Source organism: Passer domesticus, chromosome 3, assembly GCF_036417665.1.
Source record: "Passer domesticus isolate bPasDom1 chromosome 3, bPasDom1.hap1, whole genome shotgun sequence".
Taxonomy (NCBI): domain Eukaryota; kingdom Metazoa; phylum Chordata; class Aves; order Passeriformes; family Passeridae; genus Passer; species Passer domesticus.
Genome location: NC_087476.1, coordinates 15,823,318 through 15,848,152, shown reverse-complemented (window position 1 = coordinate 15,848,152; position 24,835 = coordinate 15,823,318). Strand labels below are relative to the sequence as shown.

The 24,835-nt window shown below is 43.1% G+C and overlaps 1 long non-coding RNA gene across 1 annotated transcript; it reads left to right on the top strand.

Annotated features, from left to right (window-relative positions):
- Positions 1-5,455: 5,455 nt before the first annotated feature.
- Positions 5,456-24,137, top strand: LOC135296062 (uncharacterized). Its single transcript, XR_010358115.1, has 3 exons — positions 5,456-8,539; positions 10,828-10,884; positions 19,752-24,137. It is a non-coding gene; the product is annotated as an uncharacterized LOC135296062 (long non-coding RNA).
- Positions 24,138-24,835: the final 698 nt, after the last annotated feature.

The following is a 24,835-nucleotide window of genomic DNA, read 5'->3' as shown; positions in this document are numbered from 1 at the left end:
CTCTATTTATCTATTTTTGTCACAGTAAGGGTCCTAACTATCCCTCTCTATCACTCATCTGTGGTTTTTTCTGCACTAAGCAGTTGCTAGGGCAAGAGGCAGGCTTCTCAAAAGGCCATCAGTTCCAGACTTCAGTATGGAATTCTGGTGGTAAATCAGCTTGCCACCAGCTAGAATACTGAAGACCAGCACTTTGCTCTTTGCCAAAATGCAAGAAGGCAGGTAATGGCTGCAGCAAAAAACAGGTAACTGGCAAAATATGTTGGGATGTCAGTAGAAGAATATGGAATATTTTCAGAAGAAGGGTCCACTTCCTGTTATCCTGAAAGGGTTAGGCTCCTCCAACAGGTTACTGAATCTGCCTGCAGAATGGCTTTAAATCTTTGCCAGTTTGCAGTAAAAACAATGAATTGCAGGAGCAAGCCTAGTTAACACTATTCTACAAGCTGTCCTACAAGGATCCATGGAGAAGGAAAGAGTGATGTTCTTCCTTCAGTGGCATTGGTCTCTCGTCTCTCAGAAGGCCAAAAGGGAGGTGGAAAAACTCATGGCTCCTTGACTTGAGATACATCTGACTGTGCAGTGCTGCCCTTTCCATTCCTGTATTAGTGTTTTAGCTGTAGTTCCCCTGTTGTGCCAGTCCTTAGGCTGAAGCAGATCTCTGAGTGCTCTGGAGCAGGAGTTACCACTCCCAGCTGGACATGGCTACCACTGTTTACTGTGTACTGAGTGTTCATCTTGATGCTGTTAAACTCAAAGCAAGTTTGTGAAATGCACTGTACATAACTCCTGTCTCTGACACCCATCTAGCTGGAGTGAGGGATGGAAAGGAAAAGACAAAAATCACTCTCTTGGGTCATCCCTTACAGTAGGAGCTTGCTCATTTTCCATTTTGCCACATTCTTTACATTTTTTCACAGTCAGGGTTGGGTCTGGAGGAGAACTAACCAGATCATGAGCCTACTGCAAAGCCACCACCTTGAGGCACAGGGATAATAATGTTAGTGAATGTTAACCTGCAGCAGAACAGGGAGTGTGCCTCGTGGAGTGAAATCCTTCACTTTCCATTGAAGGATTAGGAATCTGTTTCTACAAGGAAAGGGAACAAATACCCTCTGTTCAACTCTATTCTCTTTCAGGGATGGGGAGAGGAAAGGTTCCCTTCCCCTGGTGAAAAAGTCAGGACCAGCAGTAGATTTGGTCCCTGAACTCAGGACATCATATTGTCTACCTTCCTGGGTGAATGTTACCATTCATGTTTCCCCAAATCTGGACAGACACTTCATAGCACACTTCCAGAAGGATGTGACACATATTAAGGCATGTTAAAGACAGTGTGCCTTGTTTGTACAGTAATTAGCTCATCCCCATTTTGATTGCAAGCTTTCACTGCCAAATATTTGGGAGAAGCTTAGTTCCTATGATATTGCAGGTATACATCTGCCAGGATGGATCTGCTCTGAATGATGTTTGCTTTCTTCAAGCATTTGTCCTTTGAAGCATTGTCCAAAGCTGACACTTCCTCTGTAATGCCTGGCAAAACTATCCAAACCTGCTTTAAGCCAGCTTCTGAGCTGAAAGGAGGAATATGGCCACAACGGTGCATCCCATTGTTAGAGAAAATAGATGGAATTGTTGCTTTTTGCTGCTGAAAGAAAGCGAAGTGAAACAGGCACCTTGCAGCTTTTTGTATCAATCTAATTGAATAGAGAAATTAGGGCCATAAAGTAATCTGGACTTTATACTGAAATCTGATCTCTGTCAAAGCATTTCAAGGATGTGCATCATGCCTGTAAAAGGCATTATAATTATGGCAACAGAACCTGCACTCTAATTTGTGTTGTCCTTGTCACAAAGTACCCTGACAATTCTCCTTCTGTTGTCATTCCGCATCCTGAGAGATGCTGAGCCCCCATTAAAGCTTGAAGTCTGGTAGTGGAAGAGTGGTGCCTCACCCAGGTGTGTCAGTGAGTTGTTAGGAGGATGTAAACAATTTAAAGGCAATAACCTGGAGTCCTGTGTGTTTTCAAGCAATGCCTGGGCAACAGGCAGTGATGCCCTGCCTACAGTACCTTTGTAAAGCTCCTATCACTTTGTTATCATGCCTGTACTAGGTCTATCAGGGGCAGTACCCCTGCAGGTATGAGGTTACTGCTGAATTGAGTCCTGCCCCTGCCTCCAATATCAGCCCTTTCCAGAGGTACAGAAGCTGGAGAAGACACAGGGATGTTTCTAAGGAAGAAGCATTTGGAGCGTAATGCAGCATTGCACTTGTGCAGCCAGGAAAGCTTTGCTCACCCTTAGCAGCTGCAGATTCAGGAGGGAGGCTGTTGGACACAGCCCCTGCTCCCATCATCTCCCACTGCCTGGATGCCACTTATGTGCTACCAAAACCTCCTGCCCACATTTCTCTCATAGAGTTTTTCAGGTTTTGTTTGATTCACGAATTAGATCTAATCCCTGCTAATCCCTAATCTAATCAAGCACTGCTTAAGAGCTTGTTAAAACTGAACATTAACATCTAAGTAATATTACAACACTCCGTATAATTTTGTTCCTTTTGCACTTAATGCAACTTCTTGCTTTTGTTTAATGCCACTTTCTTGCCCGTTTTGAGGTTTTTTTTTGGTGTATGCCTACACAATATTTAAATTTATAACACATCATTTAGCTGAAATCATTAGCTGAAACCTGAAGCACTCATTGAGCCTTAGGACTGAAACGCTTCTCAGCTCAGTTTAGAAGTTCAGCTTTCACCTATAGATCTAAGGTTCCTAAATGTTACAACCACCTCAATTATGAAAGAAAGGAGATCATATTAACAGATTTCTTGCACTTAGAGTGTTAATTCTCTGTCAATTAACTCAAAAGCATCATTAAAGGCTGTGGGAGCTGGATACTTACTCAGGTGCACTGGCTGATGCCTGGTGGCAAAGGCAAGCCTAGCCAAGCTACAAGAAAAGCACATTTCACCCTCCAGATCATTTTAGCAGGTCCTTTCCAAAGCATAACTTGTTGTTTACAACAAAGGAAATACTACAACTAAAACACGGTCCCCAGGGGGCACTTCCCTGTCTCCGCTAACCGGAGGAAACAAGACACACCTTCCATGTGACCTGAGAAACTGCTTTCTGTCGTGCCATATGGTCCTGAGGTAGGCAGGGATGCCAAAACCATCCCTAGGCTGCTGTCTTATAAAACTCTGCAGCAGCTAATGCATGTCAGCTCTGGGAGATGTCAAATGCATTGCAATGCTTTTGAAGATTGCACCAGAACCTTGTCTAATCGAAAGGTCAGATATTGCTGTGATGTGTCTTGAAATAAGAAAAGTAATCCTTCTTCTTCTTAATGAGTTGAGAGCAGCACTGCATGCTGATAGGGATACACTTCCCTGTTTATATTGTGGATTATTTCTCATCACTTGCAAACCAGAGCTCTGCTTCATGGAAATGCTGCACAAGCATTTAAAACACCTTGGCTCTTGCTGGCAGCTAGGGCTGATATTATCTTATGAGGGGTTCTCAGAAATCTGCAGGAGCTATTTTCAGTGGGACAGCAGGTCTCTCTGTTCCTTTGGATTATAAATGGATTCTTTAGGTTGATCTTCATATTCAGAGTTGTGTTGCTGAAAAAGTCAATATTTTATCAGGTAGCTGTCTGCATCTCAATTTTGAGGACAACTAATGTCCTCAGAAGTACTGAGCACTCATGATTCCTAGGCTTCTGGCAGCTCAGTTCTGAGTTTCAATTTATATATTTGACTATGCTATCCTGCATTTGTTATGCAAGCCATGACATATTTTTTAGGACAGGTCTTTTGTTAACAATAGGTCAGGTTAAGTTGTAGTGCTTTTTACAACATATCTATTATTAAGAACTTTTATAAATGCTAAACAATGGGAAGGAAGGGAATATCTTCCATCCCTTCCATGATCATCACCACATTATCAGGCTGTGAGTATACTACAGGGGAATTCTACTTGACTTCAGGAGGGTGCAGGATCCCACTGCTTGCAGCAAGGCTCTGAGCAAGATCCTCAGGCCAGGCCAGGCCAAAGAACTCTCACCTAAAGAAAACATTAAAATGTACCAATTAAAACACTCCTGCAGAATGATGCCCAGCGCTAATCAGCAGAGGAGAGAAAAACAACATGAAAAACTGGGAAAACCCTGAGAAGGATTCTGCAAAGGTGGTTTAAAATCTGCTCTTTATATAACTTGTTGAAGTCACCAAATATGAACCTAGGCCAGCAAACTCATTCAATTTTTTATTCTATAAATAGTTTCCTCTCTCCAGTGGCATGAGTCTAAGGTTTAATAGTGGTTTGGCAGTTTGCAGAGAAAAACCTGAGCAGTGTGCCAGTTTGCTGGGAGGGAGGAGCAGGGGGATGGTGAAACACCCTTCGACTCATTCTCACTGCAACAACTGACTTAAGGCTTGGACGTAACTCGTTTGTGGGATTCAACCTTCAACATGTCAGATTATTTGGAGAACACAGGAAAGCCCAGACCTCGGGGGAGGCTCTTCCCCAGCACCCTGCCTGCCTGGAGCCTCTGCTGCTCCCTGCTGTGCTCCAGCACCCCGATAGGAGATCCCTGTGCTTTTATCACAGCAATTTCTGCATAGCTCTTAATGTGGGGGGAAAGCACCCAAAATGTTTGGGTTTACTTGGGATGGGGTGGGTTTTTTGGTGTGGGTTTTTTGGTGGGTGTTTTTTTTTTTTGTTTTTTTTTGGTTTTTTTTTTGGTGGTGGTGGTGGTTTGTTTGTTTGTTTCTTTTAATGATTATCCCTTACAATTTGCTTTCCCAGCCTGGTTCTGTGTTGCTAACTGGAAATGCAGGCTTAAAGGAGGCAGTACTGGAACTAAAGAAACCAGGCAGGAAAGAGAAAACAATGGCTTGGATAAAAATCATTCGCCTGGACAGAAATGGATAACCAGGCTGAGAGGGATGAAGGGGGATCCCTGAACTCCAGCTCCTGTCTTTGGGAGGCTGCTTTGGGAGGGCTGGGGAGAGGGGAGCAAGCTGAACTGCGAGCGAAGGAACCCTGTGGGAAGGGAGGGAGCTGGGGTGTGTCAGCTGGAGACTGAGGGAGCTGGCTGCGAGCTCCCAGCCCCCAGGATGAGCAAATGCAACTTGCTTGGCCTGCAAACAGAGAGGATGCATGTGGGTATGGGAATGTGCTGGGAGACCTGAGTGTGCCTGAGGTGTTATACCTCGGCCACACATCATTTTGGTTTTGTTGGGGATGAATAAAAGGTGTCTAGGGGGGAAGTTGCAGATTCCTAGCCTTCGGCTGGTGGAAAGCAAACCTTTTGCTGAGAGAGCTGCAGTAGGTGTAGTTGCTCACAGCTTAGTGTGAGCCTTGGCAGCCCCCCCAGGAGAGGGACACAAGTCCCTCTGCTCTCTGAGCATCCCAGCTGAGAGCCCAGGAAGGAGGACAGTGTCTGTGGCACAGTAGTTATGGCAGGACAGAACTCTCATTTGCTGTTGACTGTTGTTAATCTTCAGTTCAAAAATGACACAAATATATAAGAGTCATTCCTGTCTCTGCTGTGGATCCTCCACTTGGAGGAAGCCTCAGAGGTAGGTCCCTGGAGGGCAGCTCAAGCTGCAGACCTGCTTTGTGTCACTGACACAAGAGTGTGTGCAAAACAAGTACACCCAAAGCTCTGTGCCCCAGCCTGAGCCAAAGCTCTTCTGTGCACACTCTGTGCTCTCCTGTACAACAGAGAGCTGCTTGCAGGGCTGATGTTCCTTCCCACCACCATCCCAGGTGCAGCTAGCCCTTTCCTTTCAGGAATGTAACCCCCTCAAACAAGAAAGGGAGGAATAGCCTGTCCAGGAGATACCTAAGAGGATCAAATTAAGAGAAAGGAACCTCTCAAGATTCTGCTGTGCTTTTGACCTATTATCTTACCTCTCCTTCATAGTGGCTTCTACTTTGGGGCAGGGCTTCGTAATGGCCATTTGGTGCTCAGGTCTCCATCCGTGCTGTGGGCAACCTGTACAGTGCCTGTGGAAGCAGGATTCATTGGCATCCCAGCTGGCCCAGGTTTTGTCCTGCTGCCCTTTGCCTGCCAAGGATGTTCTGTGTGCCCCAAATAATGTATGAGGCTGGGTAGGGAGAAAGGATCTCCAAAAACAGCATCCTGAAATGCTAGACTGCACTTCTTGGCCAGGCATTTCCACCTTACACAGAAAGTGGGAACTAGATTCTTAAATGCCTTGAATGAGGTGTTTGCAATTCATAAAACTTTTTGAGATTCTTCACCATTTGCCTTTTCATGTTTTTGTTCATTGTGCAGAAAAGAACATTCAATTTTTAAGCAGACAAGGAGTGTGTATGTTGTTAAGTAAAAAATGTATTAAATATTTCATCAAGGGGAGTATTTTAATAGGCACTTAGGGTTTCATGTGCTGCTTACTTTTGATAGCTTAGATGAAAACTGTTTCTTGAGGGAAATTGTGATCTTCTTTTGCCAAGACAAAACGTCTCTCAGCCCAAGTCGTTACATTTGTTTGTCCATGGCCCTGATCAGACAGGTAGTGACACTAGTTCATAAATTGATGTTTATATCAGCAGCCTGATGAAAGACCAGAGCCCACAAGCTTTAAATATTGACCATGACACTAAATTTCAGAAGCTGTGCTATTAATATAATGGTCATTTTCATATGCAACTAATTAAAAGTTGTCATAGGTATGTGGAATGATACCTGGTCCAAACAAAGGCAGTGCTGAACTTCACAAACATTTGGGGCTAGATCCTCATTGGAGTAATCTGTGTTTCATACCCTCACCTCATTATGCCTGTATTTGATAGATTTCTATGGCAGTTAATGGTGGGCTGTGTTTAGACATTTGCATATGACTTAATGTTAAGCTATTTCCATACAGAGCACGGTGCATAGGAATACAGTCTGCTCTTTGGAGCCTGATAAAATGCCAGGGAGCTTGTAGGTGTGATGCAATGTACCTGTGATCAGGGATGGCTGAATCAGGGATTGAAAATGAGCTGTCAGGGAAGATGTCATGAAAGCAGGCTCAGCCTACAGTGCCAGCTCATCTAACCTTTGGCTGCAGGGGGAAAAGGGAGGAACACGTTCTCCCATGGTTTAGTAACTAAAATGACTTCATTAGCACCTGCAAAAATGAGAAATAAAAAGCAGTCTGTTTCTGGTATTCCTTTTCCTCCATAAATCAAAAGGTATTTTTGGAGGATTACAGTCCTACAGATTAAGTGGTTTGACATAAAATAATTTTGTTGCAAGTTGTGAAGTGAGAAGTGCAGAAAGGAAATTTCTGTTCTTTTTCTTTACCAAAGATTGTTGTCCTCCTTCTTGGCTGTGCAGAGAGGATAATTCAGACACAATGGGCTTGTTTCCCTCCTAAAGGGAGCAGCACAAATCAATAATTCTACCAGGGTCAGGACTCATCTGCATGGGAAGTCAGACTGCTGTAATTATAACTGTATTGCTGCAGTTATGCCGTATAATCTCTCGTGTATCCTCTTATTAAAGAGTGACTTCTTTTCAGCTTAGTTTAAACTACCTCTTCTGATGTTAAGAAACATCAACTGTGTTGAAAATGGCCATGGTTCATATTGGAAGAGAAATACTCACATGGGGAATTAAGTTGACAGCATGATTAATTAAATTCACACCTTCTTTATAGTGGTGTAATTCCCCTTTTCTGTGGTTAATGTCAGGTTCAAGGCAGTGTTAATACTTCTTTCAGCCTTTTTAAACTTCTGTGAGCCTGCTTTTTTTAAACTTTAGAGCCTGCTGCTAATGAGCTGCCCAAGCAGAAAAGCTGATTTCTGATATTTTAACAGGAAGGTGCTTTCTGCTGCTACAGCCAGGGCTGGGCAAAGCCAGAAGTCAGTGGTGTAATCCTGTCCATGAGACCTCAAAGCAGTGAGAGTGTCCCATAAACATTATTGTTCCCACTTTTACATCCTAGTTTATTTGTGCCTTAAAAAATCAGATATTGGCTCTACTGATGCTGATGGCAGAAATTGGAGAGGGTTGGAGTGAGACAGGCTTTTGCCCAGAGAGAACAGAGCATTTCTCCAGGAGTTATCTTTGTCTGGTTCCCAGCCCTGTGTTCACTGCATCAAGCAATGGTTTTTGTTGAAAAGAATGAGTGAATTCTGTAACTCTTCCCCCATGAGATTGGTTTAGTTTTATCATCTCCAACAGGATGCAACCATATGCACAGAAACTGGCTCAAGTCTCTGCACGAAGGTTGAGCTTGAGCTGGTAATAAGGACTGACTTTTAGCCCCGGGGACATTTCTCCTTGTTTGTCATGACCTGCTACACCTCAGAAACCAGAATGATCCCCCTTCCATTTCTCAATCAGACTGGGAAAAAGATGCAATATTGTCAGATATTATAGTCAGCAGTTTCGGTGCCAGAAGGGCTGTTCTTAAGCAAATTCTCCTTGGCTTGGCAGCGTGTGCGCTATGCCATTGGTGGTGACCTGCCCTGAGGACAGAGTCCACTGCTGGCTGGTGGCAGTGCTTGGATATCAAGTAAGTTGATGCCTTTTTATTCTGTTTAAAGGCAAACTGAAATAAAATGGGTATTCCTTATGTGATTACTAAATATACACGTTACTGGTTTTATTCCATCAAGAAAATTAAATCTTGTGGTTTTGCTTTAGTGTATGCAAACCTTTGAAAACCCAGGTTACAAAGAAGTGCAAAATATCTCTTGGAGCCACTGAAAACACTGTGAATAAAGATGGACCAACAAATAGTTTCTGCCTCACAACTTGATTATATGGAGATTCCACAGCTAAAATCTGAGGTCAGAAATCTGCCTCCTGCATCCTAGGGTTCTGGTATTAAAATCATTGATAAGATGATGCCCATCACTGCTAAGAAGAGCTGTATTTTTTACCTGTAATTATTTTTTAAGGTAAGTGTGTTAAATTATCCTGTCACTAAATCCATTTTTACCAGTGCCTTACTATGTGTTAACAAAGTGTTAAAACCTGAATCCTGCTTTCTCGATAAGAAAGTGCATCAAAGTCCCCTTCTGCTTGCTTTGGTGAAGGTCATACACACGGTACCTGTGCAGGGATGATCCCAGCTCAGAACAGTGGATCTCAGCTCAGTGGGGGTCTGACGTACAAAGTCAGGGTAGGATCAGGCTTGGGTTTTGTCTCTCACCTGAAACAGCTTCTTTCACCTGAAGCTGTTCAAGGTGAGACAAGCTGAAGCATATTCCTTGCATCACTCCCAAAGAACAGCTCCACATTTCTATGTGATGGCTACAGAGTCATTTCCTATACAAGAAGATTCCAGACCAGAAGGGTTTCAGTGATCAGACTCACTCCTCTTTCTAAGCCTCCAGCAAGCTTAATAGTCCATGACTTGGCAGAGAGCCCAAAGGTCTTGCTGCGTTTGCTGATCTATAAACTCAATGATGAATATTTTTGGTGCAAGATGGGCTCTTTCTTTAGCTGCCATTTTTCATTTTTCTATCTCAACACTGTGCAACCAGCTCTACCAGTCCCTTTGTGCTCCAAACTCAGGTGAGCTTCTTTGCACCTGTGTTCACTGGTAACAGCACACAGCAGGGAGGGGGGAGATGCACACCTGAAGCAGGGATATGCTGCATTCTTCCTGGAGAGAAGGAAGAGCATCACAGCTGATGGAAGTTGATCAGCTGGGTATGTTACTACCTGGATGGATGATGTACAGGCATATTATGATCTACAATAATGTGCCTTTCTCTACAGTTTGTGTCCATTCCTTTTCTCTCGTGTGCCAGACCTGTTTCCTCACTACTTTGAATTAATGTTACTGACCTGATGCACTTGGCATGCAGAGGTGATACTGCTGCTCTGAGTCACTCCCGCGGGATGAGGTAATGCTCCCGCTGGCTTCCCCACGCTGGGCGGCGGCTGCTCTCCCCCATCGAGCAGAGATCCAGAGACAGCTAAGCATGGGGGCTGTGCCTCTCCCAGACCTCACTCCTGCAGGAGGCGACTACATTTTTCTATTCTCCTTTAAATTGATTAACCCCCTTTCTTCAGGATTTCCTTGTGCTTTCTTCTCTGTACATCCTGCAGACAAATGCCACAGCCCAGCTCTGCTGGTTAATGGGGGCTGGATTAGTAAGTAAAGGTTTTCTTCTTGCACTGCATGTGAACATCTGCCCCGTACAGCAGTTCTCCCTGCCCTCCCTCAGGGTTTGAGCTTCCACCACGCACGAGGTGCAAGTTTTGGCCTATGGCAGCTGCACATGTTGAATGGAATGTCCCTTTTCTCTTGGGGGCCAGCCCATGCTGTGTGTGTTTCCTGTGAGCACTTGCCTCCTTCAGCTTATGGCTGCATCCCTCTGCATCACTCTGGATTGCTCTGCATCCCTCTGTGTCCCTCTGTGTCCCCCTGCATATCTGGGTGGTCAGGGCAAGGTGTCAGGCCAGTGAGCAGGCTCCCATTCCGCCTGCTCCTCCCATTGGGAGCAGTCAAATCTGAGGGAGCAAGGCTTGCTGGAGGCTGTGTCCATTCTGTTTGCTCTGAGGCCATTCACACCATGTGCCTTAATATGTATTTTTTAATTATTTTGCTCCTGGCTGAAGTGCCACTTACTTGGAACAGGCAGGTTTTCCTGCAGTGCAGCAGTGCATTTACAGCTCTGCTAGTGCTGGCACAGAGAGGATGCATCTGGGGACATACCCAGGTGGTCTGGCAGTCCACCAAAGCATTGATTTTCATTTGTTTTTTGATTGATGATATATATGTTTTTTGATTGATGATACAATATCATATATTTAAAAAGATATCTTTATATTTTATATTACTCCCAGCCCTCCTCCCTCTTCCTGGGAGCAATCCTCCCTGTCAGGATGGAGCTCCAGCAACAGGTATGTGTTGGTGTCACATCTAGATTTCATATACACCAGGGCTTTATGTCTCATACAGCTGCCTCAGCACTGATGGCTACAGGAGATTGTGCCATGCTGTTCTGTGACATGAAGGTAAGCCAAAAGAGGGACGTCACTTTTGGCACCTCAGGGGACTGAAGGAGTTTTTCACTATAATAGAATGGTTTAGGTTGGAAAAGACCTTTAAATCAGATGTTAACACAGCACTGCCAAGTCCACTGCTAAACCACGTCCCCAAGTATCACATCTATACATCTTTTAAATCCCTTCCAGGATGGTGACTCAGCCCCTTCCCTGAACAGTTTGTTCCAATGCTTGATCACCCTTTCAATGAAGAAATTTTTACTAATATCCAATCTAAACCTCCTCTGGCACAATGTGAGGCCATTTCCCCTTTGAAGATTTCCTATCACTGTGAACAGTAATTATCTTTGTGATCAGTGCCAACATTGCATCACTTATGTTCAGCTGCTGTTTGCCACTGCTGCTTTCAAAAGAGATCAATATGACACCAATCTGTGAGGAGGCATGTAGACCCAAATCTTCCAGCACATAAATAATCCAGGAGTTTTCTGAAGACAGTACATCTTTCAATGAAGTAGGAGGTGTCCTGGGCTCAAGGAGGATGCAGTGATGAGGGCATGAGTGGTCTACAAATACCTGCCCCCTTCTCACACTATTCAGAAATCACTGCTAGATTTTATCAAATGGCTACAGAAGCTGAGGCAACACTCAGTAGCCTTTAAAGCTCTTATTTAGGTGGAGAAATGTGCTAGAAAGGCTTTGATATTCTACATCTAGCTGTATAATAAAAACACCCACATCCAGCGGTAGTTGCGTGTCTGAAGTCTTCAGATTTCTTATGCATGCTGTGACATTTCCCCTCCATTTAATGGCATTAATCCTATGCTGAGATTGCCTTGGCTTGTTGCTGAAGCTCTCCTGCCCAGCCTTTTGCTACAGTTGAGCAAATGAATACTTTGTGATGTACAGAACTTGCCATTTGGGTATTATTTTTGCTATGTGTTTTTTTCTTATACTCCAGCACCACTTTTCTCTCTCTCCCTCTCTTTGGTGTGTTACTTTCTGTGTAGTGTGAGCCCATCTGCATTTAGCTGAATGAGTGGGAACTGTGGGCACGCAACAGTACATGATCCCTTCTATTACATAATTAAATTGCCATAATGTATATGACTTAGAAATATGTCTGAACAAGTTGCTATGAATCATACATTTTTCAGCCTGAAACTGCCCTATTTAGCTTTTGTTAATCATTTCACTTCTCCTACGTTTCAAAATAAAGCTTCCCTTTGCTTCAACTCTAAAGGCAAAAGGATGGGAAGAGTGAAACACATTTCCATCTCAGTTATTCTAGTGCAATATGAACATAAGGTAAATTACAGCACGTGCAGTTGAGATCAGAATCTGGCACAGAGTCTCTGTGCCCCATGATAAGAAGCTTCTGCAGTCCTGACCTACTGAACTATCAGTAACAGCAAGCAAATGGTTGGGTAATTGTTGTAGTTCAATATCTCATAAATTTTAGGAAAAGATTTGCAGGGCAAGTTTTAAAAAAATTAAAGTTTAAAAATTTGTTGTTTTCTTTCCCTACCAGTTGCTACTTGATTTAAAAAAAAACAAAACAAAAACCAAAAAACAAACAACAAACTGTTCTGTCTTTAGTAGGATGCTGCTTTAAGCAAGATACATCTTGTCTTTATCAGAAGCTCTGTCTGATCAGAGAGAGGATCCTGCCAAAAACACAGGAGAGATTTGGCTAGAACTAAATGTAAGAAGTCAGTGGTAGAAGGAAAAAAGTCCAACGCCTGCTTATTTACTCTGTGTCAGACTTTGTCTCCACTGGAATTACTTTATCTTTCCTTGTGCAGCTCAGAGCAGGGCTTGGCTCTGGAGTGCCTGAGCCTTTGCAGTCTGGTTCGAGTAGACAGGGTGGCTGAATCAGTGTGTCTGGGGAGCAGAAGTGTGAGTGTGAGTCAAAAGTGACACACACTCGATTAAAGAAATGCACTTGCTTCAGAGAGCCCTGCTGCAGCTCTGGCACTGCCTGGGGCTGATGGGCCCGTGTGCTTTTCCATCTCCAGGGGAGCTGGCCTGGCCTGGCCCCAGCGCCATTCCCGGGCAGGATCGTGTCTGGAGGCCGACACCAGCCTGTAGATCTCTCTGTGGGATCACCTGCCCTGCAGATCTCAGTGGGGTCTCACTGGCACTCCCCACACAAAGCAGTACCCACAGGCAATCCGTGTTTGAGACTGCAGTCTGCTTTACTGGGGATTTTGGTGATTCACATTCCTTCCTTTCTTTCTGCCTTATTTCTTATTTCTGTTGTGTCAACAGCAGCACAGCAGCTACGAGTCAGGGACATCTTATTACCGTGCAGGATTTTATAGTGAATGAGCAATCGAACCTCTGCAATGTGTGTTAGAGCCAGGCTTGCAAAACCTCTGCTGTAGCGAAGGCTCTGACTGCCGCGCAAAGGAAACTCTGAGCAGTCCTGCCCTGCATGGGGGAAGGCAGTGAACACTCATATTCTGGGGGAATTTCATGTTCTGGGGTTTGCAAGACGTACTTGTGGCACTGCTCACACGGGTCCAGCCTCTTCTTCCACACTCCAGGCTATGGAATGAATAGCCAATGCCATGTACTTGCATTCATACAGGCAGAGACTTTCTTGGCGCACTCTAGGATTTTTCTGTAGCTTTTCCTCTTTCATTAGAAGATTCACCAATGTTATCCCTATTCCTTGATAGTATAGGTGTCTAGAATGAGCTTACATTTCATTCAGACACTACATTAACTGCACAATGGTTCTATTTATAAAGATGTATAGAGAGCACAATTAGAAAAATACAGGTGGGGTGACAAAGAATAGTACCCTTTGCTCTCAGTGGCAATGATGTTTTCCTCTTGCACCGCATAGGAATTCCAGGGTTTCCCAAGGCACTTGTTAAGTTAATGTTAAATACTTCTGACCTTCAGACTGTCTTTACTGGGTAATAAAACTAGAAAATATTGTTGCTTGGTATAGTGAACTCAACCTGTCCATTTTACACCTGTGAGTGAAATGTCACCGTGATAAGGCAGGATTGCACCCACCCTGAGATATGAATGGAAGGAAATCCCTGCTGGAAGCAGGTCAGAATATGACCCTTCAGGTCAGTGGCACAAGCAGGAGGACAGCCCTGGAGTTCTGCTCTTCTTCCCAGTTCCATGATCAGCCCACATGCAGCTCTGTTGCTCACTCTCCTGCTGCAATATTGACGGCTTAAACATTTACTCCATATAACAGCATCCCTTGGAAATTGTAACACAATAAAGATATTGGAGGATTGTCTGAGTGCAGCATTTTCAAGCTATTTGAAAAACACAATTTCTTGATGCAATTTCAATGTACACAAAACCACACAGAACACTATAATGAAATAATGCCATGGACCCTCTATGAATGACGTTCATATAACTCAGCAAAGCCCAGGACACCCTGCTTGAACATAAGAATCTGTTACACAGCTGTCATTGTGGGTGTAAAACCAAAGAAAATTACTAAAAACCAGAGAAAATTGCTGATGCTTTTTCTTGGAAAATATTATTGAACTATTTTTATTAATATTTTCTGATAACTTCTCCAATTGAAATTATGCAAATACCTGTCAAGGAGTGCTCCAGGTGTCCTGGTTCATGAACTTAAAAAACAAAAGCTGCTTTTATTTGATTCCCAATGCAGACTTTTCACTCTGATAGGCCAAATAGCAGCAGTCTGGGTTTTGCTTAAACACCTTTTTCTTAAAAAGTACACTAATTTCCATCTCATATTAATCATCCTGAGTTACCCCTCAGTTTAGAGCAAGAAGTACTGATCAAAGAAATCATTCTTTGCTTCTTACAGAGATGAAGAACCACTCAACAATATCACAGGTTCTTTATTGTAGTGCAAAACACTATGTAACTCTCTGTAGAGGAGGATACTTCTGGATTTATCAAGATCCTTACAGTTTCTGAGCAGTTCAGGAAGGGAATAAATGAAGAGGAACTTCAGAAACTAAGACCTGTAATTTTTTTCTCCTGTATATTTTTCAGGTTTTTAGAGCATTAATTGCGTACTGAAAAAGGATTGTAATACAATGTACAAGTAAGGGCATTACAAATGATGGCATCACTTTAAAGGCTACATTCTAAAGTCAGATAGTTACTCTGAAATGGAGCACATACCTTCAGTAGTCTGTAAGCAGCAAGGACCCCTATATTAGAAAACTGGTCCACATAATTTTCTGCTCCAAATCTCTTCTCAGGAAACTGAAGTGAAAATTATTCTCATTCAGAAGGCATTTGTAGTCAACATTTTATTCCAGTTAAATGTTTAATTATTTCAAAGCACATTTTTTATCACAACTGATCAGCCAAAACAAATCAATTTGTGTGTAAATTGAAGAACTTCTCATTGAATTGAATTAGTTTTTAGCCAGACTCTAACTCCCAATATAGCTAGAACACCTGTCTTGTAGTAGATAATAGATTCTTTTGCTTAATATGCACAGGTGTCCTGGAATACAAGAGAATAATGATTTGGAGGGACTTATCTATGTTCAAGTAACAGCTCTTTTTTACTGTGTGCTTGTGCTGTCTTTTTTTTTAAATAATGGAATGAAAAGTAAGCCAAGGGAACATTATTTTATATTAAAGGTGAGGAGTCTAATCCAAATGTCATGAAATGCAGAGTTTTTTCCTCTGCATTTGGTGAGCTTTGGACCAAATGCCAGGCTTGCAAAATGCAGCATTTTGTGATGGCAGTCTCTACCCCACTGCCTGCTTTGGGGCTGGATCAGCATCTCAAACTGTGCTGCCAACAGCTTCTCTCCAGGTGGGGACCATAGTCCTGCTTGTCTTTCCCAGCTGGAGCTGCTGGGCTGGGGTGGGAGACCTCTGGTAAGAGTGGGCATCTTCCCCTGGTGGCACAGGAGCCTGCAGTGTGATGGGGCAGAGGGCTGGGGCAGGCAGGGGAGCCTGCTGGTCCTCCAGGGATGCCACCACAAGGACATGGGCATCCTTGGCAGGAATCAACACACAGCAGGTCTGAGAATGAAAAAAGGGACAGTCATGCCATTTCACCTGGTTTCAAGGCATGTTCTCTCACACAGATTTTTTTTTTTTTAATAATCTAATTTGCTAACTTGTAACTGACTTGCTAACAGCCACAAACGTGAGTTCTGTGCTGCTGAAAGACAGCCCTGGTGACTGGAGTTACTGCTTCTGCTTCAGGGAATGATCAGCAAACCCCTTCCCTGTGCAGTGCTGGCAGCCTGCCTGCTCTCTGGCCAGCAGGATCACTGTCTCAGGTGTGAGACTGAGTTACTTGGAAAGAGAGTGAGGATGCTCAGAGTCTCATCTCTCCCCAGCTGTATTGCACAGGTGGTGGTCTGGAAAGGTTGTTAACATTGACTGAGGGTGCTGGGATTGCTGTGGCTGCTCTGCAGGCTCTGAGGCTTGTCTGCACCATGCTGGGATGTTGAATTCCTTGCTATGCACTCTGCTGCCCTTTCTAAGGTGAAGTTTGTTACCTAGAAAAGGAAATTTATTGAACCTAAAGCTGATCAAAGCTTCTGCTCCCCAGATGTGAGGATTTCTCCTGCGGCACTCAGTCCATGATGAGTTGTCTCCCATAGGCTTCACACTTAAAAGCAAGCACTAGATGCACAGCTTTCAGCCAGCTCTGAAGAGTATAACCTAAAGAAGGCTTATGAATAGTTGTGAACCAGCACAGGAATGCCAGGTGTGGGTACGACTGGGTCCTGCCTCTACCCAGACACTGCGACTTCTGGAGAAAGGGACAACCTGCAGGCTGCAACTCTGGGAGGCTCTTGAGGGTGAATGATGGAGTAAATCCCCAGAGGGAGCCTTACATGTGGTCTGACCTGTAGACAGAACTCATAAAACATTAATAAATTCTCTGTGCTGCCTTTCTGAAGGGCCATGATTCCTCTACAGCAGTGCAAAGCCCCTCCCTCTGCATCTTGCCTTATTAGTTCCCATGCTCCAGCTGGGGCAGTGGGCTCATGGCTCTCTTTTAGCATTTCAGTCATTTTATCTGCTCAATGAGCATGTGATGCCTGCCTCTCCTTTCTTATCCGAGCCCCTGAAATGTGTGTGAGGCTGGAGAGCTGGCCTGCGAGGCCGGACAGCCGGTCTGTTAGCAGGGAGCCCTCCAAAACCTACCCTGGAGGAGGTGGCTCTGCCCCACCACGGCCAAGGAAGGCAGGACACGTGTGAGCCTGCACAGCGATGCTCAAAGGGCTGCATTCCCTTGGTGCTTGTGTTTCAGGACAACTAAGGTAATGCACGCTGTGATTAAACCTTGTGTTCACCACTGCAAAATAATGTCCTTGTACAAAACCTAAAGCAAAGACAACCTTCCTCGAAACTCTCTGGTTGTAATTATCTTTGGAACAGCAGAAAGGGAAGAAAAATCATATTGTTGTTTCCATTAATGGATGTCCTGTATTGAAGGACGTTATCTCAACAGAGATTTGGCACTGGAGGTGAGCTGAAGCTGAAGGAGCAGATGCTCAGGTGGTGTAAAATGGCTTTGGTTTAGTGGAAGTCAGAGGATTTTCATTGCTTTACCCTTTACAACCTGATCATAAGCCCTGACACCTTGTGTCCTGTTTCTGACTGCTAAAATCACTTTTTCTCTTAAATAACACTTTTAGGGTGTTGTGAAAGAACTTTCACTAAATTTAACAAAGAGAAAATTAAAACCTTGTGATTTAACAGATTTAATGCTCTGACTTATTCAGTCCTTGGGCAGTTTGCTTTGAGAAAATGTTATGACAAAATCTGGGGGAGAGGATTTTAAAGAAAAATTCAGCTGGATCATATAACCAGACCTTTCTTACATGAAAAAAAATCCACCACTTTTGGTTTTAGAAGTAATTATGTGACACAAACTCTTCACATTTGCCAATACCTCAAAGTCAGCCCTGAGATAAAGGCTTACTTAATGTGTTGGGTTTTTTCCCAGACCATGTCTGTCAGAGCCCATCAGCTCCCTGAGGTGCTTCCAGGCCCCTTCCCTGCCTGGTTCAGCTGCGGCTGAGAGGAGAGGAGGTGGGAGCTCTCCAAGCCTGGCTGTGCTGTGCCTTGCTTGCTGCTGGTCCCTCGCCCCATGGCTGTGACATCTTCTGCCTTGGTTTCCTCATCCTGGAGTTCCTGTAGGTTATTCCCTTCTGCCTGGTGTTTGGTTGATGTTACATGTTTTTAACTCAGTGTCTCAGTGAGGCTGGACTGGCTGTGAGCCCTCAGCACTGTGGCTGTGGTGGGTGGAGGATCCCATCACACAGAGCAGACCAGTCCCTCTCCCACTCCGCATTTCCACCCCAAGCACAGCTCTGCTGTCAGCTTGCTTGTATCACCACCTTGTCCCCAGATGATCCTCACCTTCAGGGAAACTTGGCTGAGTATGATGCCAGGCCATCACTTCAAAATGTGTGTGGCAGCACTTTGCAAAAATGTAAGAGAAAGAGATTAATAGATTTCCTAGACCATTTCTTCCAATAATCTAATAAAGCTAGATGTGAGGGTCTCAGCATACCTCACACAGTTTGGGGAGAGTGAAATAACACAAAATAATATTTCCACTAGTGCAGATATCCACTCTTGGACCAGATGACTCCCAGAGGTCCCTTCCAGCCTCCACCCTCTGTGAACCTGGGCTGGGAATCTGGTGCCATTGCTAGCAGGGATGCAATCACCACCTCATGTGCTCACAGAGGGCTTGACCTTCCATCAGGGTGAAGAGTGTGGCTGTGCTGAGGAGGGGCACAGCCTCTGCAGCACATCTCACACAGAGACTCTTATTGCCCCTTCCCCTCCCCCTTGCTGGAGATGTGTGGGGCAGCTTTTCCCTCCCAGTAAACATGATGTCACTGAATCACCACGACATCATCTTCCAGCAGGGGAAAGAGGAGCAACTCTTGCTCTTGCCACACCTGTCCAAGTGGGTTTGCTGCTGGAAAATCTTGGGAGCTGATGCAGAGTGAAACTGTCGGCAGCCCTTATAAGAATTCTGTACAGCAAAGATCAAAAAGAAATTAAACCCATCAGTGGATGAAATGGTAGGGCTGGAGTAAACTGAATTTGAACACTGTCAGATTTGGTACAATGGTATTTTTAATTGAAGACCAAGTAAATAAATAAATAACATGATTTCATGTAATTTCTGGCCAATACTAAAAAAAATCTTGGTTCTTTGCCATGGAAAACCATCTGTCTTACACCTAGCAGGGGTTTGCACCTAAGTGATAGGTTTTTTTTTTTGCTCTTTTTCTTCTTGTAGTATGAGTTATTCCTTACCCTGGATTTCCTCTCTCTCTGCCTCCAGTGAGGCTGAAGCAGTCACATATGTCAGGTTTCAGCAGGCAGCAGGCTGCCTGCCCAGGTATCAAATTTAATGAAAATTCTGGTTTTTCCCATCCAAGCAAACCAGTTACCATTCTCTGTGTGTGCAGGAAAGGCATGATAGTGTCTCAGGCCAAGAGCTCTCTCCTCAGTGACAGGCGCTGGCAAAGGGCTGTCAGGGACTGTGGTGTGTTTGTGGGTGTCCTGCCCTGCCTGGATCCTGAGGATTTACTGTGCTTGCTGTCATCTTTATGAATATCCTGTTCATTTCTATTTCCTACCTCAGTAAACTATCCTTGTCACACAAATGAGACAAGCTATTAGTACCACAAATGAACTGTTAATGTCACATATATATACATATATATGTGTGTGTGTGTGTACAATTAGAACCACCATAACCCTCTAAATTTTTTTCTGTTTTTTCTCTTCTCCAGTCCTTAATGGAAGGGTTTCTTCCTCAGGAATTTAAGAGGTGAGGTTCAAAATTTGCAGTATTGTGTCGGCTGATTTTAGCATGCTAGGTTTGCATTATTATTATTATTATTCATCTTCCTTTGTTTTTTAAGATAGAAGACCAGGAGTTGCTTTAATAAAGGAGATGTCCTTGGCACCAGGATAGCCTTTACCACAAGAGACACAGTCCAGCCATTATCTTGTCCAGTCATAATCCAGTCTAGCCACAGCAATACTCAGCCAGCTGCCTCATAAAATTGCAGTTCAGAGGTCAGAAAGACTCACAAGAAACAAATTTAGGGTACAAGAAGAGCGAGGTAGAAGAGGAGAATGAAACTAAGTAATAAAATTTTGCAAAATTCAAGAACATTTTCTACTTTCTACCTGTCCTTCAGGTGGGGCAGGGATGCTGTGTTAGCAGCAGGAGGAACCTCTGGAGAGCAAAGTGTCCGAGCTCTGCTCAGTCAGGGTCACCCACAGCAGGTCACATAGGACTGTGTCCAGTTGGGTTCTGAGGATCTCCAAGGATGGAGATTTCACAGTCTGTTCATGATTCAACCACTCTTACAGTCAGAGAAGCCTTTCTATTTTGTTTAAACCTATTTTCCTGTGTTTCAGTCTGTGCCTAATGCCTCTGGTCCTGTCTCTGGGTGCCATGGAGAAGAGCCTGGCTCTGTGCTCTTTGCTCCCTCCCCTGCAGGTAGTCAAACACATTAATAGGATCCTGCTGAGCCCTCTCTTCCCCAGGCTGACCAGTCCCACCTCTCAGCTTCTGCTCAAGTGATGGTTGCTCCAGCCCCTTCATCACCATTGTGGCCCTCACTGGATTTGCTGCAGAGTGTCAACATCCTCCTTGTGCTGGAGAGTTTCCCAGCTTCCAGCTTCTGTAACAGCAGCATGGGTTTTGCCTACAATTCCTCTATGTGCTGTCAAGGAATAAAAAAGCTATTGCTCAGCAGAGTAATTTTTCAAAGGAATTCGTTCATTGCTGAGGCCGTTTTAGGCTTAAATTTAATTTTGGTGTGGGAGTGAGTCAAAAGTTGTCTGTGTAATAGCTGCACTGAGATACACAACCTCACACAGGTACTTCATGGGTTTGTTGACTGTACATCTGTACACAAATAACCAAAGCACTAATAATGTCTGCAAAGGAATGGAGGCCATTTGGAAACCTATATAATTTTGATGGAGCATAAAATGGAGAATATTTTTTCGCTGGCCATGTGCTTTATCAGACTAGTCCATTTTAGTCATCCTTGCATAGACTTTGATCTTTTACAAATGTACTTGATATTCAAATTATTTTGCCAGTGGTTAAGTAAATACATTTCCTCTTAGACTTTGCTTGTGTTCCCAAGATAATCCATTGTTCATGCTGCAGGAAAAGTCACCCAGCTCATACAATGTGATTTTTGCTTTCTGTGCATCTGACTGACAGTTCTTTCATGCATTTCAGTTTGGCCAAGCACACACTGCCTGAAAGCCACACAATTAATGTCTGTTTCCAGAAGTATTTATGATGCTTTTCTGGTGGATGCATTAGCAAAAAGTTAGTTACTAGAAACATTAGTTGAAAGTGAACAAAGTCCTTAGCATGTCATCTAAGCATCAAAAAATGGACATGGGATATGATCCAAGCAACACATACCTGTCACAGCTGTAAGAGCTCCCTTTTATTGCAAAACAAAGCATCAGTGACTGTCGTGATTCTCACCTGGGCCCTACCAGAGCAGTCCCAGAGCTCTCTCACATCTGTGCTCTCTTTGAACAGCACCACAGCTCTTGCACCTGGCTCACCAGCTGGCCAAAGTCAGTCTTGTCAGTGGCCAATTGTAACAACACAGATATAGTGATGCCCACATTTATTCCAATTTTTTTTCCAGTACAAAAGGTAGATATCTCTGTATCCAGTAAGACTATTAAGATTTAAAGATTAACCTTGAGTCATTTATGAACATACATGTAAAAATGAGAAGGTTTATTCCTGAAAAATTCACTGTTACCATATAAAAGAGAGGCACTATAATGTAATCATCTCCAAAAGAAAAAAGATAGTGTTTCTCCATTGTCAGGGTTGGGAAGGAGAAAAGAATTTCATTATATGGCTTTATTATATGATTATGTGAATCAGCAATCCAGTGTCTTTGTGGACAAAAGTGTCTCTTCTGTGGAAATATGTAAATGTTTCCTTTTCCACTTTTGTAATAGAAAGAAGTATTAGTATTATTTAGTAATAATTATTAATAGTAGTATTATTAGTATTGTTATTAGTGTTAGTATTATTTAGTAATTAGTATTATTTGTAATAGAAAGAACTGACTTAAATTTTCCTCTTCTTTTAAACAAGGATATGGTTACTCCACAACAATTAAAAACTTGATCTTTTCCAAATATATTTTGAATATTAAAAGCCTACTATATTTTTATACCAGTCTTCAGATTTGTGTATTCACCTAGCACCCAGTACAGAGTGATGCAGGTGTGTTCTTGGGAGCCTGAGGTGCCACACCATAGAAATAATGATTGCTCATCAGAGTGCTAATGTTGCTTTGCACTGTTTCAATAAACTGTATTGAATTAACAGCTTCTTGGTAGAGCCACTTATTTTAGAGGTGTTTTTTCTTCTGGTGCAATTATATCACTGTAGTTTAAATGGCTAAACCCTGTGAGACACAGGCCAGGCTTCAGAGGTGCTGCAAATTTAAGCAACATTTGATGGATACTTTGATAAGTCAAATGATCAGCAGTTACTGCTACGAATAAAACAAGAATATTTCTTCATATTTGGCTTAGTATAGTATCTAAACAAAGGTTCAGGATTATGTCTCGGGGACTAAATTCTTATTTGGAAGGAACCAGGGAAGTTTCTTCTTTGTTTTTCACTCTGCCACATTTCTACTGTGCTGGTTGGGGAACCTAACAATGTCCTTGTGTTATTTTGAACTTTCCAGCTCCCATTGGCACCACTTTATATAGCACAAAGCAATTTGTTTTCATTACAAAGGACATTAAGGTGATGTAGCTGAAATTGTTCTGTGCCCTAAATCTATATAATTTGTTGCTCTTGAGCTATTCAGCTCAGCTTCCATTAGCACAGGCTGACATCAACAAACCATTTCATCTTCCAGGCTGTCACATCAGGATTTTTTTACAGCACTGTTAAAACTTCATTTCAGAAACTGACTGTGACAAAGGAGGGGCTGCATTAGACACAGTGTCAATAGCAATCTGATTTGCTTCTCAGAAACTTCATTAGCTAAAAAGAAATTAGAAAGTGACATGTGTACAGCATTGGCAGTTCAAAAACACTGAGAAATGAAGCGCTCTGACAAAGCAGTGCATGCCCCAGCAGCAGCACCCTTGGCCACTACCAATTCCTCAGCAGAGCCATGACCATTGCTGGTCCCATTCTCCAAATGCCAGGACAACATTTGTTTGCAGACTGGTGTTCTCTAGAGCTGCATTAAGGGATAAAAATTTTGGAGAGGTACCAAGATCCTGATGGTCTTCATAATAGCCAATAGATAACAAATCTCTTCGATGAAGAAAACAGTTTTTTGAGCTGTTTATTTGTCACTTCTTTATCCACATAATGCTTTATTAATATTGTGTATTGACAATTCCTAATCAGAACGCAAATATGGTGCTCAGAAAGAAACCTTGCAAAACTCTATTATGTCTTTGCAGTTATAAATCAAACACATAATCTCCTCAAAGAATGAAATATTCTCTTTGGCAGGTCTTATCTTCCACAATTACATTTCTACTCTTGTCCCTCAGCATTTTTTTACTTTTTTTGTCTAAAACCCCAACTTGCTGTCCTTCAGTTGCTGAGAGGTGCTAACCTTCTATTTTTGAATTTGCTGCCATAGCAGCCCTCTCCTAGGCTTCACAACCTGCTCAGGAAGACAAGGTTTATCCAACACATAGCACAGCAAAGTGGACATCCTGTCTTTCCTTGTCCCCTGCCCTCCCACCTATGGCCTTTTGTCACCATCATATTTTCCAGAAAAATCCCTTCGCCAGGATTTCTGTCCTGGGAAGCTGAGAAGCCTCAGAGAAAAAGAAAACCAATATTATCTCATTTTCTTCTCCTGTGTTTTGCTGCTTTGGAATGTGGTTGTTTATCCAACAGATGGTTGTTTCATTGGTTTCATGTGAATTGATTTTACTTGTTGTCCAATCACAGCCCAGTTGTGTCGAGACTCTGAAGAGAGAGTCACAAGTTTGTCAGCAGTATCCTTTAGCCTTCTGCATGTATCCTTTCTGTAGTCTTTAGTATAGTTTAGTATAGTTTTAGAATAGCATTATATCATATCATATCACATCATATCATATAATATAATAAAATAATAAATTATTTTATCTTCTAAGAACCTGGAGTCAGATTCATCATTTCCTTCCAATGACAGGGAGCCCAGAAAATACAACAGCCTTTTCTTCTAGATACTTTGTTTTCTTTATAAATTTCCTGCATTTTATAATACTGTATTTTGATGCCAGAGAAGGCATAAAATAGGGCAAGACCTAACTGATGTCTTCCTTACTTTATTCACTGACATTTAAAGGGCATTTCAGCTGTGCCCATGTAGAGGCACAGTGCTGGCACGAGCACCCACGGGACAGGGGAGTATCCCTGGGGACACTGCACAGCCCCTCACCCACAGCAGGCCAGACCCTGCTCATACTGGTTTTACTGTCAGGACAGTCCGTTCAAATCACTATTTCTCAAACTTGTTGAAAGTACCCCTTATTTTGTCTCCTTCACCTAGCCAGCATCCTCTGAGCTCAGTTTCCCCTACATTAGCAGCCAAACTTGACATGTTTCTGTTCAGAGCTGCACTAAGCTGATCAATTTTAAATTAATAACCTTACTTAATACATTCACACACTGCAGATGCTCTGAAATCATGTCTAACACCTGCTCACCCATCCTTAGATGAGGCAGCAGTAGTTTGGAATAAGAAATGTCTCTCATTTCTGTGTGAAGTGTCTCTACTGACAACTACCTTAATCTTCTAGCAGATGCTCAGCACACCCACAGTGAGGAAGAAATGTTTGAACC